At 39.1% G+C, this 19736-nt stretch overlaps 1 protein-coding gene across 1 annotated transcript in view; it reads right to left on the reverse strand.

Annotated features, from left to right (window-relative positions):
* Positions 1-1947: 1947 nt before the first annotated feature.
* Dad1 (dolichyl-diphosphooligosaccharide--protein glycosyltransferase subunit) overlaps positions 1948-19736 on the reverse strand; it is a 73135-nt gene continuing 55346 nt past the window's right edge. The window contains exon 3 of the mRNA XM_067155836.2: positions 1948-2042. The gene's annotated coding sequence lies outside the window, so the exon portion shown is untranslated. The remainder of the gene's footprint in view (positions 2043-19736) is intronic.

Here is a 19736-nt window from a genome sequence, read left to right on the forward strand (position 1 = left end):
CAATACAAGATAATGGGGATTAGTACTGAGCGATTTTAAATCATAAAATCTAGAAGAAGTAGAAGGTCAGTCACTTTTATGATGTAAGGCACAATCTTCTGAATAGTAGCACAACACACGCAAAGTTCGGCACTGCGTCTCAAAATGTTTACGAGAAGAGTTGAACGGTTGAGTGAGCCAGCCTGCATGTACTATCAGGCGCAAAGTCACAACACAATTTAATAAATATTAAGTCCCAAAATTGTGTAGAAGTCAAAGGCGAGTCGCTTGATTGAAGCAAAATGTTAGCTCCTGAAGATCAGCGCAACATACTCGATGTCCGGCACTGTGCTTTCAAATGCCGATGGAACTCGGTGAATAGCTTAATGATCCAGCCTGTATTGTTTCAGTTGTGAAAATGTATATATATATATATATATATATAAAATACAATTTAATATAATTGAAGTATGTAATTAGGATCTTGCAGATTCTTTAGAACAGTTGAGAATTGTTTTTTACGTCAACTGTTCTAAAGAATCTACAAGATCCTAGTTACATACTTCAATTATATTACACACACACACACACACACACACACACACACACACACACACACACACACACACTCTCTCTCTCTCTCTCTCTCTCTCTCTCTCTCTCTCTCTCTCTCTCTCTCTCGCAACCAAAACAATTACAGACTGGATCATTAAGCTATTCACCGAGTTCCGTCGGCATTTGAAAGCACAGTGCCAGACATTGAGTATGTTGCACTGATCTTCAGGAGCTAACATTTTGCTTCAATCAAGCGACTCGCCTTCGACTTCTACACAATTTTGGGACTTCATATTTATTAAATTGTGTTGTGACTTTGCGCCTGACAGTATATGCAGGCTAGCTCAATCAACTGTTCACCTCTTGTCGTAGACATTTTTAGACGCAGTGCCGAACTTTGCGTGTGTTGTGCTACTATTCAGAAGATTGCGCTTTACTTCATAAAAGTGACTGACCTTCTACTTCTTCTAGATTTTATGATTTAGAATTGCGCAGTGCTAATCCCCATTATCTTGTATTGCTTCTTCAACTGTTTTTGTGAAAGAGACATCCTTTAATTTCTTATTTACCTATGCATTGTTTTTGCATTTTATTCGGTTGATAATGACCCAGACTGGGGTCGAAACCGGTACCGCTTCCGCTTATAATTAAATAAGAATGTAACATATCGGATGAAGCAGTTGATTGGGTCAAAATGCTAGACCTAGGGTTATAGTATTGTACGGACTTGTGACTACGCACATTTACCCTGAACTATGTACATGTGTGTACATAGATTCATCATACGATAAATATTAAAAAAAATTAAAAAAAAACATTTCTTATTTACTTGTACTGAACAGGTTGAACTATGTTATTTGTTATTTCAATTTAATTGTGATACAGTTCAATACGGAACATCATGAAACTTTTATCTTTAAACATTGCTATATTGTTGTAATGTCATAACATTTAATTGATACATGGTTTCAAATGGACTAACATTAAATTTTGTCTATACGTAACTTAGTGTTTCACTTTTTTTTTTCTTTTGCCGGTGAGTGTATTTATTTTTTACTAAACTAGGAGTTGCGACTGAATCAAGAATGTAAATTGAAATTTGTAAAATAATGGTATGTCGACAAAGTGCTGTCTTGTCCTGAAGAGAAGTTTACATTTCCACTTGAAGATTTAAAAAAGCCTTTAAGAACTCAACACACAAGACAGGACAGGATAGGCAAACCAACTTGTACAGTGTTGAATATCCAATAAAAACAGCACGAAGACACAAATTCTAATGTGTCTGTAAAGTATATTCATTACTATATTTATCAAGTGTCATATTTGTTTCTTTTTCTTCTCAGTAGGTTATCGGGGCCTCTCTTGGGAACTGCCACTTACATACTGCATTAGTGACCGAATGAAAGAAGTATAAAAAGTGATCACATTTATTCTTTTCTCAAATTAAAATGTACAAAATTTATAACAGGCATACTCATACAGATGTGACTGAGACGTGACTGAGATACCTGAAACAAAAATAAAACAGAAATATAGGCCTAAGCTGTGGAAATAAGCAGACAATATCTACTGCTAAACACACACACACACACACACACACACACACACACACACACACACACACACAATTGAAATGCGACATCTGAAAGACTTGGTCTGTACAGAAACAAATGAACATTTGGCCAGCTGTTTTTGAAGACGATTCGAACACTGCCCGTAAGAAGGCAGGCATATGTTTTGGCCTCTGTCAAGAACGTGTTTTTACTCGCTTAGGACAGTGTCATCTACACGTATGTGTGCGTGTGATTGTAATTAAATAATAAATAAGATTAATTATCAAGTGAACACTATAACATTTCTTTACATTTCATATCACCTACGTTTTCTACTTTATCTGGGGGTGAAGGTACACGTATACCTTGTCCATGAAGTACAGGACGTCTTGCTGAATGAACATTAGGATAAACAATCTCTCTTCCTTATTTTATTTAGATTGTACCCACTTGCATTACATGAACGGAAGTAATAGCCACTAACTGTGATTTCTGGGTTCCATTCAAAAAATTGGTTCCCCAAACAGATACATTTCTTCTTACCTTGAGACCATTGCCGGAGTTCTTCCACACAGATGCAGCATACCTTATGTGGAGCCCATGGTTTATCTTTATAAACATTTTTTACAAAGCTAGTGATGTTTCTTTGTGTTTGTTCACAGTATATTCACCAGAAATGTAACAAAAGTCATCAGGCGAATTTTGACAGCCCCTTGAAGTCATGTTATGTACTCAATGTTTATCACACCTTAAGAAATTAACTCACTATGACTGCAGTAAAATTGTACTTGTTGCAAAGAAATCTACACTGGAATAACAACTATCTCACTCAGCGTTCTAGCGACAACAAGAACGGAACTGCACTTGTACAACAACAATGCATCCTGCATTCATTTTTGTGAATCAACTAACAGCAGGGGTGTATAAATGGCAGGACAGAAACATATATTTTCTGCAGGCCTTAAAATTAAAACAGAATTGTTCGAAAATGGTGCGTGATGGAATTTTTAAATTATTTTTTCTGAATTCAGTGCCCAAAGCCCCCGATGTTGCAACAGTCCCGAAAGACCATGGCCTACCAAGTGACTGCTGCTCAGCCCGAAGGCCTGCAGATTACGAGGTGTCGTGTGGTCAGCACAACGAATCCTCATGGCTGTTATTCTTGGCTCTCTTGAAAGGGGCCACTAACTCACCACTAGAAAGCTCCTCAACTGTAATCATGCAGGCAGATTAGACCTTTAAAGAGCCCTCAGAAAAAATTCATGACCTGGCCGGGAAAAGAACTCGGGGCGTCCCTACACCATGGTGCCAACCCCAAAAAACTGTGTAAATCAGCAATTTCTTTCCAGCAGGCCTGCGTTATACCAGGACATTTGTCGAGATTATGTGGAGTGAAATTAATTTTTTGTTAGAGATTAATTTCCACTATTGTATACAGTTTGGATGGCCAAAAGATTTGTGAATAAACTTGTATAAACTTATATTCATCAATCCTTGTACATCAACTCATATGTCTTTCTTCGATTTATTTGAATGGTTTGTCATTTCCGGACGGAACACCCCTGGGTGGTTTCGCATTCACGATTTCCGCTAGCTCTGAATGGAGAAAGTCTGAAAGTGGCTATCTTTAGGTTCACTTTCCACAACAATCCAACTGCAAGGATAACTTGAAGTAACAACGCAATTCCTTGACGGATAAGACAGCCCATTTTAATTATAAAGTACGTTTTTCGTTTAGGGACTCTTCCGTGAAAAATGAACAAGAATTATGTCCTATCTAAGTGCGATTTGTCGCTATTTGCATCCCCGTTGATGAGGTAGCCGAAGTTAAAATGTGAACAAGGAACAAATAGGTTTTTAGATATGAACCTACAAAACAGCTCAAAAAGAATAATATATAAGTCCACCTTTTCAATACTAAAATATATTCACAAAATTATAAATTACACGGTACTAGTTTCGACCCATCTAGGGGTCATCATCAGCCGTATTGGAGCAAAGATCTCGATGGCTCCTCCTGAAATTCAAGCGTAATTTCAACAAGATCAAACTACTAAAGACATACACAAGCTGGACAATCCACAATATGTACAAAACAACTGTGTCATCGTCATTTTAAAAGGATTTTATACTGAAGTGCAATATTATCATGTACCATACTTTATTTAATATTAATTTATGTAGGTGTTACAGTGTATTTTAAGTTGTTTCTAGTTATTATGCTTGCTTGATTTGACTCCGTGGCTGATGATGGCACAAGTTTAGTGCCAAAACTAGTACCTCACGTGAACGACATGTGATTGATTCACATTAATAAATGTTTGTGTATTGAATAGGAGGACCCCTATTAATTAATTTCAATTATTGTAATCCCACTTCAATACGGATCATGAAATTTCTAAATATCAAAGAAGATTCATTGTCACTAGCATCACTAGGTTCCTCTCCTAAATTACTTACAAATTCATCACACTCCACGTCTAAAACACTTTTCACACACGGTCTCTTTTTATTCGGATACTAACACTAACACGGTGTTGGAAAATTCTTTTTGTAAAATGTAAACGCTTGAAAAAGACACACCGGCGAACACTGATGTTAGGTTTGCGATATAGTAAAACCTCGTTAATTCAAACTCTTCGGGATGCAAAGGTCGTGCTTCGAATTACATAACTACGAATCAACCGCCAACTTGTGTTTCAGGAATGCCATTCCTTACAACGTCACAAAATATTCAAGACCCGTTACTGCATGCAACTAACACTGATTTACAGTTTAAACCTTTCAAATGCCATGGAAAAAAAATCTAAAATGTATCCAACAAGGTGCATGTACAGTATTCAAATAATACACCTGGTAACTCTGTGGCAAACATAACCTCACGCAACGAAAGAAAAAAAAGAAATACGATTCAAAGACGTGGACAAATTATGCTGGCTCCCCTGTGCAAGTGCTTTATTTTTTGGATTACTGTACTCTTTGCATTTTTAGATGCTGTGTACTTGCACGGAAAGTGCCTGATGCTCTTAAAACGTTGTGGCTTATCGAGCTTTCCTATGACGAAGGGAGGAAGTCTTTCACTTCCGTCTCCTGTTTTGGCTAGGCTTTAAAAATGCGGTTTCATTGGCACTGACAGTATTGTTCGGGTGTACGAATTGATTGTAATTATGGGCCACCCTTTTTACCAACTGAATACAAAAGAATTACGATTTCATTAGAACTTAGCAACTATGAAACACACTGTCGACACACCGAAGTGAAAGAAAATGCAGAAAGCTACCCCTACACGTTCTGGAAGACGCATTCTGTCGTGACACGGAGACATTTTAAATTTAAATTACTCTGTAAAATACTATTTAAAAAAATGTAAATGTAGTTTTAAATTAAAAGTCTGAATTGTTTTCCATTTAAATATGACACATGGGGCAGTTTTCTTCCATCTGCGGTTATACGAAGCATAATTGTACATCCAACATCGAAAACTTACCAACCTTGACGCAAATAAAACCCGCACCCCAATTTCGTGCCCCAAATATATTTTTTTTTAATATGCGGGGATTATTCGTGTAAATACGGTATATTATTTTGAAACAGATGCCATTATTAATCTCTTTTTTTCTGTTTTGTGTTGTGCTAAAGTTTCCATTTAAAAATAACCTATGTTTGTATTGAATATTATACTTTTTTTACATTTTTGAATAACTGTATCTATACGGATCCCTGAAAATCTATTTCCATTGTATTTGTTGAGTGTATTTTATGTTAATTTTTTTTACGTATCAGTTTTTGTTGTATGTCTTTCTTCTTTATGTTATTTTAGCTAATGATGACCTCTAAGCTAGTTTGAAACATGTCCTATGTAGCTTCTTAAGCACACAATTTATTGAATGGCAAACGTATATTGAACAGGTGGACTTTATACTATTAAATTTTTAGAATTTCATCTTCGAGTGTTGGGTGGCAGGAAATAACCCAGCCCTCTGAAGCGGCCATTGGCTTTAGCAGTGGTTTTGCGAGGTGGAGGAAATGCTATAGAAACCAGCAGGCAGTGTCTGTTCTCCAGGTTAGGGGCGGTCTTGTTGAAACCTGGCAGTTAGGTGTGGGGAGCTCATCGTAATAATAGCCTACAGCGGATCCAGAGCTGGAAACAAAGAGTTCCCTGGATAAGGGTACACGGATGGTGAGCCTAACCTTCGCCAGTGGAGTGAACCACATAAGCGCAGTGAAAGTGCAGCCACACAAAAACCTCCCAAGAGGTGAATCCCATCGAGTACAAAGTAGAGGAAGTTACATGTAAAAAAAAAAAGAGAAAAGAACTAGACGTAGAAATAACAAGTATGTTTAAATTCAAATGGCTAGAAACCGTTACCAAACATAATTTAATTGTACGATAGGCAGCACTGACCTGATCTTACACAATATACATTTGGAAAACTGCCACTCAGTGACATGAATAATAACTTTGGCACCAAATCTTTCACAAAATGTTTACAACCAAGATATAATTTGAGATCTAAATAAAACATCAAGCTTACACAGGGTCCAGTGCATGAAAAGGTTAACTCGTGAGGAAGTACACTGAGAATGCCCGAGCACATCGACCATAATTAATTCACAATTCTTGTATACAAACACAAAAAGTGAGGTTAAGATACAGGGCTCAAAAGTTCATACACCAGCTAATGCATTTGAACCTCATACAGGATTAAGAAATTTTTCCATTAACTTCACACTAAAGCTGAAACTAAAGCGGGCAAAGCAGGGGAATTAGAGAATGGAGGGAAAGGAAATGAGAGAGAAGAACAGGGAGGAAAGGTTAATTCACACTAGAAAATTTGAGCAAAATAATCCTCAAAACAATCAACGGTGGTCTTGAAATATGCACATAATGTTTAATTTGCCGTGGACAGTTATTCTGAGGAACAAGCACACGACATCATGGCCTCAACTTAGTTCTGTTTAGGTTAGGATAAGAATTCTCCTCTCTGTCTCACCTCATGTTGTAGGACGGCAGTGCACGGAGGAGAACGAGCTCACTTGGTACATAGGAGAATCTCCAAACCAGCAGGATCTCCAAGCATGCCGGGCGCACTGCTTACATAGTGTATTAGAGAAAAACATGAAACTGATGTCAGAAAAACGACAGGGACGTGCAGACAGGAGGTCAGGATGCACACAATATAACGGTGAGATCGTAGTGAAAATGACGAAATAAGTGTTGTATTCTATAAACAGGACAGGCTGAGGACTTGGGTTCGAATATCAGATTGACCTTGATATGAAACACTTTCGGACACCATTAAATTCTTAGTCTAATTTTATTTAAACAGACTATCAATATAAGTACCCTTCCAATAATATTACATCACACCTGTAATTATTCTCTCCTCAATATTACTTTTAAATAACCAGTTTATCAGTCTCTGACTTCCTTGGAAAATACACACACTTCTATGATTCACTATACAACATTTATAAATTTCCTTCAGTCTTTAAAGTCTCTTAACTAGTTGATACTTATCTCGGGTTTTGAAGCTTCTTTCTTCTTGCTTTTCTCTTGAATCCTCGTTGTGGTGTTCCTCTGAATCTTCCCTGACGGTTTCAGGACTCAAACACAGAACTCTAAGGTGAATGCTAACTGAAGCTACAGTCTCCTTTGAACACTCAGCGAGTTCTCTACGTACTGTCTCTGTACTTTACCCTGTGGGACATTGCTAACCAGTTCTATTGCTTGACAGTTTTAATTGCTGCCTAATTTGAATAACTTCTTATACTGCTGTCTTCACTAACTGATGGTAGGCTCAACTACTGCCTGATCTGACTAACTCCATATACTGTACTGCTATCTTCACTGACTTTATTCTACAGAGTCTGTTCTCTGCCAAGTGATCTAGTGTCCGTCCCTTCCCAAGAGAATGTTTCTTTCCAATATTAACAGAATAACTGCCTGAATAACACCAGAATTATGACCAACAGAATCACAGAATGACACAGAATGACCAAGAGGCTCCCTTGTCACTCCCCTTTATCCCTTCTCAGAGTTTCTGGAACAAGTCGTCCCCTACTACTATGTTCCCTTACATCCCTGATCTATTAGCTTCCTATTGGTTACTTCAAGTGTGGTCCCACCTGTCTCATGGATGTACATGTGACTGGTGACCTTCCCGAGATTCCTTCTGGAAAGAATTATTGCACCACAGCATGCGTTCTTATTTTTACAGGGCACCTTGCTACGTGACTAACAACAGGTTTGTTTCTCCTGGTCTACCCACTAAAAGCTAACTATGACCTTCTGGTCTGTTTACTTGTTTCTCTGACAAATATTGATTGCACAAGTTTGCCTCACTCTCAGCTCACTGTAATGTTCCAAGTTGAGACTCGCTTTAAAAATGCTTTTAATTATAATTGTAATTCTGCACTTATTCACTGCACTGATATTCTTCTTCTTCTTCTTCTTCTTTTATGACCACATAGGATCACTTTAGTCAGTCCGTCGTTCAGGTCTCTTTGAAGGGATTGTTCGGGCTTTGCGGTCCTCCCAGTACTTCTTCAGACGCTCCGATCTTCGTGCCCTTTCCTCAGTTGAAAATGTGCGTGTTGTTGGTTTGTTTTGTGTAAGGGTAAAGCGGAGGTTTGTATTCTTGAGTTTTGTATTCAATTTTATCTTATTTTTGGTGTCTTCTGTTGTAAGGCCTATTTCCTTCAGATCCTCTCTTACTTCTCTGATCCATTTACATCCTGTTGTGGTATTTTTTGTGACGAGATTGTGTTGTACTAGTTGTTTCAGAAGTCTCGAGTCCTGCATCCTCATGATATGTCCAAAGAATCCCAGTCTCCTCTTACGCATAGTATCTGTAATGGGTTCTAGCTCTTTGTACATGACTTTGTTAGGTATTAACCGCCACTGTCCATCTTTCTGATATTTTTTGTTGATACAGGTTCTTCCAATCCTCCTTTCAATTTTCTGAAGTCTGTCAGTCTTTGATTGTTTATTCAGGTAAAAGAGTGTTTCTGCTGCATATGTAGCTTCCGGTTTTATAACTGTGTTGTAGTGTTTTATTTTTGTATTTATCCCATGTTAATTTTTGTGCTTTAGCTAATCTATTTGTTCTTACTTGGATTGAGATTTTTTCATTTAAGTTATATGTTATTACTTCTCCAAGATATTTAAAATGAGTTACTATTTTGATTTTATTACCATTTATGGTGACTTCTTTTAGCTGTGTTGGTTTTTGGGGCATAATTTCTGTTTTTTCAAATGATATTTTGAGGCCAATTTTATTTGCAATGTTTTGAAGTTCTGATATCTGGGTTTTTGCTTCTTTTATGTCCACTGCTAGTAATGCTAAATCATCAGCAAAACCCAGGCAATTTGTTTTGATTTTTCGGCCAATCTTTATTTTGGGGGGACATTTTCTAAACCATTCCCTCATTACCATTTCTAGAGCACAGGTAAATAATAGTGGTGAGAGCCCATCTCCCTGCCGTAGTCCAGTTTTAATTTCAAATGTCTCTGATGTTTCACCCCTAAACTTCACTTTTGACTTGGTATTGGTGAGAGTCAATTTTATCAATTTTATCATGTTTATTAAGGTGTCTTAACATTTTAAACAGAGATTCTCTATGGATGCAATCGTAAGCTTTCTTGAAATCTACAAATGTTATCACCATATCTCTGTTTCTTCTCCTGTTATAGTCCATTATCAACTTAAGACTCATGATCTGATCAGGACAGCTCCTCCAGGGTCTGAAACCTCCTTGATATTCTCCTAGTTCTTTCTCAAGTTGTAAACTTATCCTATTAAGGATGATTATTGAAAATATTTTGTATGTTATGTCTAGGAGCGAGATTCCCCTGTAGTTATTAGGGTCGGTTTTGTCCCCTTTTTTGTGCAGAGGATGAATGAGGGCCGTTGTCCAGTGTTCTGGTAGTTCTTCTTTAATCCAGATAGAGACAAGTTGTTGATGGAGGGCAACTTTTGCCGAGGTTCCTGCATATTTCCAGATTTCCGCAAAGGTCTGATCTTCTCCTGGCGCTTTGTAGTTTTTTAATTTATTCAGAGCTTGGTAGACTTCCTTTATTGTGGGGGGATTGATGTTTTCTGGTGATGTTTTTATCGGGGTGTTGGTGTCCAAATGAAGGAATTCTGTAGGTTCCTCACAATTTAAAAGCTTGTTGAAATGTTTAGCCAGAATTTCTGCATTGTCTTTATTGTTATGGGCCAGCTTACCATCTTCATCCTTCATCAGTAGGGTCGGGGGTTCATATTTTTGGAGCTGCTTTCTGAAGGTTTTGTAGTAGTCCCTTGATTTAGTTTTACTGAACTGTTCCTCAATTAACTGCAGGGTGTCCTTATGATGTTGTCTTTTTATTCTTCTTAAGACTTGGGTAGTTTCTTTTCTCTGTTTTACTAGCTTTTGATAGGATATTTCTGTCTTTTGGGACTGATGTAATAGCCATGCCTGATGTCTTTTCTCCACTGTTTCATCACATTCACTGTTCCACCATTGGTGTTTTTTACGTGGTTTAATTGGAGCTAGGTCTTCTGCAATTTGTTTAAGGTTGTGTACTAAGTCTCCTAAAGAAGATAGTCTTTGACCAGAGTGTCCTCCCTGTACTGACTTACGGTTGTGAAACCTGGACATTGAGTGAGTTTGTTATGCAAAAACTCAGAACAACCCAAAGAGCTATGGAACGGTTCATGCTAGGCTTGACGAAGAAAGACAGGAAGAGAGCAGATTACATCAGGTCAGTCACAAAGGTCAGTGACATTTTAGAAAGGGTATTTACCCTAAAATGGCAGTGGGCAGGCCATGTTGCTCGGAGAACTGATGGTAGGTGGACAAAGCTAGTGCTTGAGTGGTGTCCGAAAGATCATCTCAGACCAAGGGGAAGACCACCGGACAGATGGGATAAAGACATCCGGGATCAATTGGCAGAACATCGCTCAAGACCGTCCCACATGGAGAGACCTCATGAAAACCTACCTTGCTTCGGACTTAAAGAGGCCACATTGTAAAAACGATTGAATATGGCTGATAGTGATAGTGATATAAAAGGAAGATACAGCAAGAAACAGTGGAAGTGAATGAGTAAGTGTAATAGAATATCAGTGCAGTGAATAAGTGCAGAATTGCAATTATGATTAAAAGCATTTCTTAAAGCTAGTCTCAACTTGGAACATTTCAGTGAGCTGAGAATGAGGCAAACTTGTGCAATCAGAATATTGGTCAGAGAAACAAGTAAACAGACTACACGGTCATAGTTAGAAGCTTTTAGAGGGTGGACCAGGAAAAGCAAACCTGTTGTTAGTCACGGAGCAAGGTGCCCTGTAAAAATGAGAACGCACGCTGTGGTGCAATAATTCTTTCTAGAAAGAATCTCTGGAAGGTCACCAGTCACATGTACATCCATGAGAAGGGTGGGACCACACTTGAAGTAACCAATAGGAAACTAACAGATCAGGGATGTGAGGGAACATAGTAGTAGGGGATGACTTGTTCCAGAAGCTCAGAGAAATGATAAAGGGGAGTGACAAGGGAGCCTCTTGGTCATTCGGTCATTCTGTGTCATTCTGTTGGTAGTAATCCTGGTGTCATTCAGGCAGTTATTCTATAACATTGGAAAGGAACGTTCTCTTGGGAAGGGACGGACACTAGATCACTTGGCAGAGAAGAGACTCTGTAGAATAAAGTCAGTGAAGATAGCAGTATATGGGGTTAGTCAGATTAGGCAGTAGTTCAGCCTGCCATCAGTTAGTGAAGACAGCACCATAAGAAGTTATTCAAATTAGGCAGCAATTAAGACTGTCAAGCAGTAGTACTGGTTAGCATTGTCCCACGGGGTAAAGTACAGAGTCAGTACGTAGAGAACTCACTGAGTGTTCGAAGGAGACTGTAGCTTCAGTTAGTATTCACCTTAGAGTTCTGTGTTCGAGTCCTGAAACCATCAGGGAAGATTCAGAGGAACACCACAACGAGGATTGAAGAGAGAAGCAAGAAGAAAGAAGCTTCAAAACCCGAGAGAAGTATCAACTAGTTAAGAAACTTTAAAGACTGAAGGGAATTTATAAATGTTCTAAAGTGAATCATAGAAGTGTGTGTATTTTCCAAAGAAGTCAGAGACTGATAAACTGGTTATTTAAAAGTAATATTGAGAAGAGAATAATTACAAGTGTGAAGTAATATTGGAAGGGTATATTTGATAGTTTGTTTAAATAAATTAGACTAAGAATTTAATGTTGTCAGAAAGTGTTTATATCGAGGTCAATCTGATATTCGAACCCAAGTCCTCAGCCTGTTCTGTTCAAAGAATACGACAGGTGGACGAGAAAAATATTTGGTGTCAGATTTTGGGGTAATTAATTAGTTAGGTTGAAGTAATAACCTATCTAATACAAGCTAGCACATGTTCCAGAAAGTATTGTGAGACCAGTATTGAAAGGAAGTATCCAGCAGCAAACACTTGGAGGCATCATCGAAACAGCCCAGCTCAGAGTCCTGTTTTATTCAACAGTAGGGTGAGTCAAATTCCTAGTTCATAATGGATGGGTCAGATAGAAGTGGTAGTCCTGCTCCCAGCAACATTGATGTAGCTCATGAGGATTTAGTGCATGCTCACCATTATACTACAGTAACAGAGGCTTTAAAACTTATTGGAGCAGAGTTTGATGGCTCTCACCCTGATAGGTTAAGAGAATTTTGTGAAAATGTGGAGACTGCATTGGGGCTAGTGAGACCAGGCGACCTAGATTTATTTTACAAGTTAATCCTAACAAAGATTACTAAAGAAGCGCGAAGTAAGTTGATAGTAAGATCAGATATCCAAACATGGGATGATATTAAGGGTGCGCTGGAAGAATATTATAGTGAAAGGCGAACAATAGATTTCTATGCATGTCAGTTGTTCGCAGCCCGACAAGGCAAAAATGAAAGTATTGCCCAATGGGCCCACAGAATTGACTGTATGGGCACGGAACTTAGAAACACGGCCACACAAGGGGAACGCCTGTAGCTGGGGAACACCAGGCGAGATTTATTAGAAAACTAATAAAGGCTAGTTTTGTCCAGGGCCTTAAGGATGAAAGAATCCAAAATTTAATTAAAAGTAGAAACGCTCAAACTCTAGAACAAGCCATGGATATTGCTACAGAGGAGGAGACTTATCATCTCCACTCAGGCAAAACAGCAATTAATGACACAGGTGCGAAGACCTGTAGAGGTGAGAACAAAGTCGGAACCTCACTATCAGAGGACGTCCATGCCCGCCCATAAACCTAAGAGACAGGCAACCATTAGAGTCATATGTTACAACTGTAACAGAAAGGGACATCTCGCCCGTGATTGTAAAGCTCAAACAACAGTGAAACGGGAACCGAGACGAGATACCTGTACCTACTGTAAAAAGATAGGGCATCTCGAGAAAGACTGTAGGAATAAAAGAGAAGGGAGGCAAAGTGAAAAGCACGAAATAAAGATTTGTGAGATTATAAGATGTTATAATTGCAACAGGATGGGACATATCCAACGGTATTGTAGGGAAATCCAAAGACAGTGCGGAGACAGGGCCTGCTTTACGTGTGGACGCAAGGGTCACTTGCAAAGGAACTGTTGGTTCAATCCTCAGAATACAAGGGGTCCAAGAAATCACGGAAAGGAGAAAATCAGAACTCGTGATAAAGAACAGGGTAGAGAAGAGGTCTCCAGCAGAGACAGAGATTGGGCTAAACCGAAAACCCAAAATTGAAACGAGAAAAGGGCCGCCAAAACGGGTCAAAAGGCGGGTCCCAAGAATTAAACGACCCACAAAATTACGAACCATGGAGTAGGGGAGCCCCGAAAAATCTTTCTGCTAAAGAAAAAGTGGACAGGAGGACAGATATACGGGAAGAACATGATCGAACCGGCTCTATTCTAGTTCGAGACAGAGAGCGTAAGGAACCCCTCAAGCTTCTTATTGATACGGGAGCTGATGTCAGTCTAATTAAGGAAAGGAGTGTGCCCAAAAAGGAAGTCCATTATCGAAACCCAATAATAGAGTTATCCGGTGTGACAGGAAGGACATCCCGTACAAGGGGATCTGTGAAGTTACATATAGGGAAATCCACCCCTGAGTTTCATGTGGTAAGAGATGAATTTCGTTTGTCAGTAGATGGACTCGTGGGAAGAGACCTTCTACAAGACAGTATAATTAATTATCGCGAAGGGTACGTGGAAATCTTTGGACAAAAGTTCCCTATGGGATTAAGTATAAGAGAGATTAGTTGCATAGCAATTAAGGGCACGAACCATCCACGGGAGAATAAAAGTGTAATTTATCTTGAGGTGCCGGGTCGGAAGGACCCCCTTCGATTCCTGATAGATACAGGAAGCGAAGTGTCCTTTGTGAAAAGAAAGCTTGTGCCACGAGAGGCACTAATTGTGAACGATGAACTGACACTAAGGATACGATGAAGACCCAGTGCAGTGGATTTGGTCAAAACTAGCGAAAAGAAAACTGCCAGGAACTGGACTCGGGCCTCTTATAGGTAAAAGAAACATATACGAGACGCAAAGAAAATAAAACATAACAGTGACAAGGGTAAGAACTTAAATTTATTATGAAAATAAAATCAAAAGAAAATAGCATAAGTAAAACGGGGGCCGAAAATCAAATCGGTAATATTAATAATATGTGGCCCGTGATTAAAATACACCAGACACAATGATAATAATACCTTCGCAAACGCTTACCTTCGTAAAGGACGTGAAGAAAAGTTTAGCATAAAGATATGGCATCTATACTGATTAGCTGAAGCATATGAGTTTAGACGGTACAAAACATTTCTTTATAGCACGTCAGGTCAAGACAATCATAAGATTAGAGAGTAATAGCCTCACATCATAACGTACTCTCATTCGATTCTACCGTCAAGGCATCAAGACTCAATAATAATAATCACATCCCCCGAGAATACAATAACATTAAGTAAAAAGAGCATAAATAGAGAAGAGGGAAGGGTGCACCGAGCTCTTAAAATTCAACCAGAGAGAAAAAGCAAAAGGGGCGGTTACCATAGTTTCACGCAACACAACAAGAAAATATGGAAAGTCAACCCTCAAGGAATAAAACATATTAAACTAGAAAATACGTAAGGAAAGCCAATGACGGCGATATGAAACGATCAATAAACAGGTAAATTAAGCACAAAAGGTATCACGAATCAAAGGCGGAACCACCCACGCTTACACAGAGACCAAGAGGTTAGGTTGTCGCAAATAAAGGAACATATAAGAGTGTCGACATACAGCACATAATAAATAAACAACCGCTCTCGAGCTCAGACAATATGAAACAGAAAGTGGTCCATCAAAAGAGACGGAGTGTCTTCAACACCAAAACACACAGAAGCAGGCAAATCGTGTAGTTAGCTTGAATTCATACCAGATCAATGAAATGGATATGAATTATACAGAACACACGATAAAATAATACGACATGAGCTCAAGCGGAATGTTAATAAAGCGACATGGGTAAAAGGTCTTGGTCACACACAGCAGACAATCTCATACATACACATGAATCCGTGTTACCTTCTATTCTCAAAATAAACATAGTGAATCAGTAAAAGAAATCAAGGTTAACACACGAATAAATCAGAAAAATGCATAATGAGGGAAGCCTTTATAACCCAACTAAAAGAAGATTAAAGAAAAATAAATACCTCGATAATATAAGCAAACAGCATACTCAAAAGGTTGAGATGTGTCCAAAGACATCTTGAATTTCTTAAAATATCGTTTATAAGCCATAAAGGCGACTTGAAAATCGAATCCCTCCATCTTCTCAAGTTGAAAAGATCTCAAAAAAATCCATCAGAAAGATAATCCCACAAGACGGGGCAGGAAGAAATGCATTGACCTATCCTATCGTATAAGACGCCATCTGTCGGAATAGAGCAGGATTACATAGTGGTAACGACACATGATGGGAAAGAGTAATAGTTGATAGATACTAGAGTTCGCTAGGAACGTGAAGACGTCAGAAAAGTAAACGTACCATAAAATGATATGGTGCGGTAGAACGAGCCTACCTTAAAATTAAGGGGGCTAGGCACAGAAAAGATCAAAACTAGGGGCAGAGTAAGACTCTTAGTAGGGAAATCGAACCCTAACTTTTACGTAGTGGATGAAAACTTTAATTCACATTATGATGGCATTATTGGAAGGAATGCCTTGAGAGATAGCATAATTAATTTCAAGGAAGGTTATGCTATAAAGGAATACCCCTTAGGTGAACGGACTGCTCAAGTCCAGGTAATACGTCTCGAACCCCGAACAGAGACTACAATAGAAGTAAGGACAGATAAGCGAATGGCAGATGGTGTGATTGAAAAAAGGGAGGTTCTGCCAGGAGTATATGTAGCAAGTTGCCTAACAAAAGCACGTAATCACAAGGCAGTAGTGAGCGTGCTAAATACAAGAGATGTTAAAAATTAAATATTTGAAAAGGAGGTTCAACCTATTCAATACTTAAAAGAAAGAAATGCAGTAATCACATTCCTATTTAAATGGGACCGGTTTCGACCTTAGTCCAGGTCATCATCAGCCGTAAAAACATGTACAATGTTTATGAATATTGGAGGTCAGTTTCACACTCTGATAGGCACAAAGACACGACACCACATTCTGTCATGCACAAAGTCACAACACTATCAACTAATATACGAAGATCAAAAATAACTTGAAGTCGCAGACGAATAGATTTGTAGTAGAAAGTCGCCAGCTCCTGGTGATCAGCGCGGCACATTCAAGGTCATGCGCTGCAGTCGAACGCCAAAGTAGAGTGGAGAATGTTTTGAAGGTTCAGAATTTGTCACGGTTGCGGGAAGTTAAATGCGTATATAAAAATTTGCGTCGTATATTTTTATATACGTATTTAACTTCCCGCAACCGTGACAAATTCTGGACCTTCAAAACATTCTCCACTCTACTTTGGCGTTCGACTGCAGCGCATGACCTTGAATGTGCCGCGCTGATCACCAGGAGCTGGCGACTTTCTACTACAAATCTATTCGTCTGCGACTTCAAGTTATTTTTGATCTTCGTATATTAGTTGATAGTGTTGTGACTTTGTGCATGACAGAATGTGGTGTCGTGTCTTTGTGCCTATCAGAGTGTGAAACTGACCTAAAATATTCATAAACATTGTACATGTTTTTACGGCTGATGATGACCTGGACTAAGGCCGAAACCGGTCCCATTTAAATAGGAATGTGATTACTGCATTTCTTTCTTTTAAGTATTGAATAGGTTGAACCTCCTTTTCAAATATTTAATTTTTAACATCAATAATTTCAATACGGAACAATAAAATTTTTATCTTTAAATACAAGAGATGCAGAAGTTGAATTTGAAGTGCCAGTACTCTGCATCCATGAAGTCGAACCCGTGACACCTCCGAAGCAATATCAGCGAAGGACAGTCAACCATGTAACCCAAGTAAAACATGAGAACACGAAGTCCCGAGAACAAAGGGTGATAGACCAATTAAGGGTCGACCATTTGGCACCCAAAGACCGAGAAGAGTTGTATGCTATCTGTGCGGCATATGACATTTTTCACTTGGAAGGGGATAAATTAACTTACACCGATGTTTTACAACACGAAATTCGGATCAGAGAAAATCAACCTCCAATTAATGTGAGACCTTACAGATTACCTGAGGCACAAAAGGAGGAGATCCAAAGCCAGATCGACAAAATGCTAGCGGACAAAATAATCGCGCCTAGTACCAGCCCGTGGTCTGCACCGTTACTCATCGTCCCAAAGAAAATGGACGCTTCAGGAAACCAAAAATACCGCATTTGCATCGATTTTCGAAAGCTCAATGAGGTGACGATAGGGACGGTATTTCCAATACCTCTCATATCAGGGCTCTTAGATGCTTTAGGGAAAGCATGTTACTTCTCTACTATAGACCTAGCGTCGGGGTACCATTAGGTGTTAATAAGGCCAGAGGACCGTGAGAAGACGGCATTCTCAGCCTTAGGACGGCACTACGAGTATTTGTGTATGCCGATGGGGCTTAAAGACGCTCCTAGTACCTTTATGAGGCTCATGACAACAGCGATGTCAGGCCTAAATGGTGTAAAATGTTTGATTTATATGGATGATATTTTAATTTATGGGAATTCAATCGAGGACCATAATCAGAAATTGCGGGAAGTGTTCCAGAGGCTCAGGGAACACCGGCTAAAATTACAGCCAGATAAGTGCAAATTCCTGCGAACAGAAGTGGCATTTCTAGGCCACATGATTACCAAGAACGGGGTGCAACCGGATGAACGAAAAGTTGAGGCAGTGAGAAATTTTCCAAGGCCTACAACCACCAAACAATTGAAGGGATTTTTAGGCTTGAGCGGGTATTATAGGAGATTCATACCTGAGTATAGCAAGATCGCAAAACCTCTATATGAACTCCTGAAGAACAATGTCCCTTATGTATGGACAGACAAACAGGAGATGGCTTTCAACATCTTGAAACAAAAGTTGACCGAAAAGCCCATATTACAATTTCCAGACTTCGAAAAGCCATTCATCCTAACTACGGATGCAAGTGGTGAAGCTCTTGGAGCCGTTTTATCACAGGGAGAATTAGGGAAAGATTTACCAGTGGCGTATGCGAGTAGAACTCTAAATAAGGCAGAGAAAAACTACTCAGTGACAGAAAAAGAATTACTTGCAATTGTATGGGGAGTGAAGTACTTTAGACCGTACCTATTCGGGCGACATTTCACAGTAGTAACAGATCATAAGCCACTGAAGTGGGTATTCAATGTCCAAGATCCGTCATCCAGGTTAATAAAATTCAGGCTAAAGTTAGCTGAATATGATTTTACGATAGTATACAAGATGGGTAAAACAAATCAAAATGCCGATGCATTAAGCAGAATTCCCGTTGTGCCTGAAAAAGCGGTACAAGTCGTGAATTCAGAGGGAATCATATCCCAAGGGACTGCTGAGACAGGTGAAACCGAAAGAGTAAAAAATGAGCGGAATGATCTCGTGGACGCGGAAGCAGAGAGGTCAGGAGGGAAGGTACGAACCAAAGACTCTAATTCCGAGGATGCAAAAGCAGAGGAGAATGAGTCCAAGGAAGAAGAAGAAGAATCACCTCCTAACGAGCGTAAAGATTTGACTGAGGAAGAAAAGTTAGCAGTACTACGTGATGCCCACACGTCCCTTGTAGGTGGACATCAGGGGATCATAAGAACATTAGAGCGAATAAAAGACGTTCAGTGGCCAAACATGAAGAAGGATGTGGAAGCCTTTATACGCTCCTGTCCTTCATGTCAGAGAAATAAAATTACAGGTCCGGAAATTAGAGCACCGTTAGTATTAACAGATACTCCAAATACTGTTTTCGAAAAGATATCATTGGATGTCGTAGGCCCCCTACCAGTCACCGAAAGACAGCATAAGTTCATACTTACTTGCCAGGACCAATTGTCCAAGTATTTAGTTGCAGTACCAATGGTTAATCAGGAAGCTGATACTGTGGCGAAGGCATTGATAATGAACATTATTAGTGTATTTGGGATACCGAGCTCAATTTTGACTGACATGGGGAGCAATTTCATGAGTCAAACTTTTAAAAGGCTGTGCAAA

Source organism: Anabrus simplex, chromosome 11, assembly GCF_040414725.1.
Source record: "Anabrus simplex isolate iqAnaSimp1 chromosome 11, ASM4041472v1, whole genome shotgun sequence".
NCBI lineage: Eukaryota > Metazoa > Arthropoda > Insecta > Orthoptera > Tettigoniidae > Anabrus > Anabrus simplex.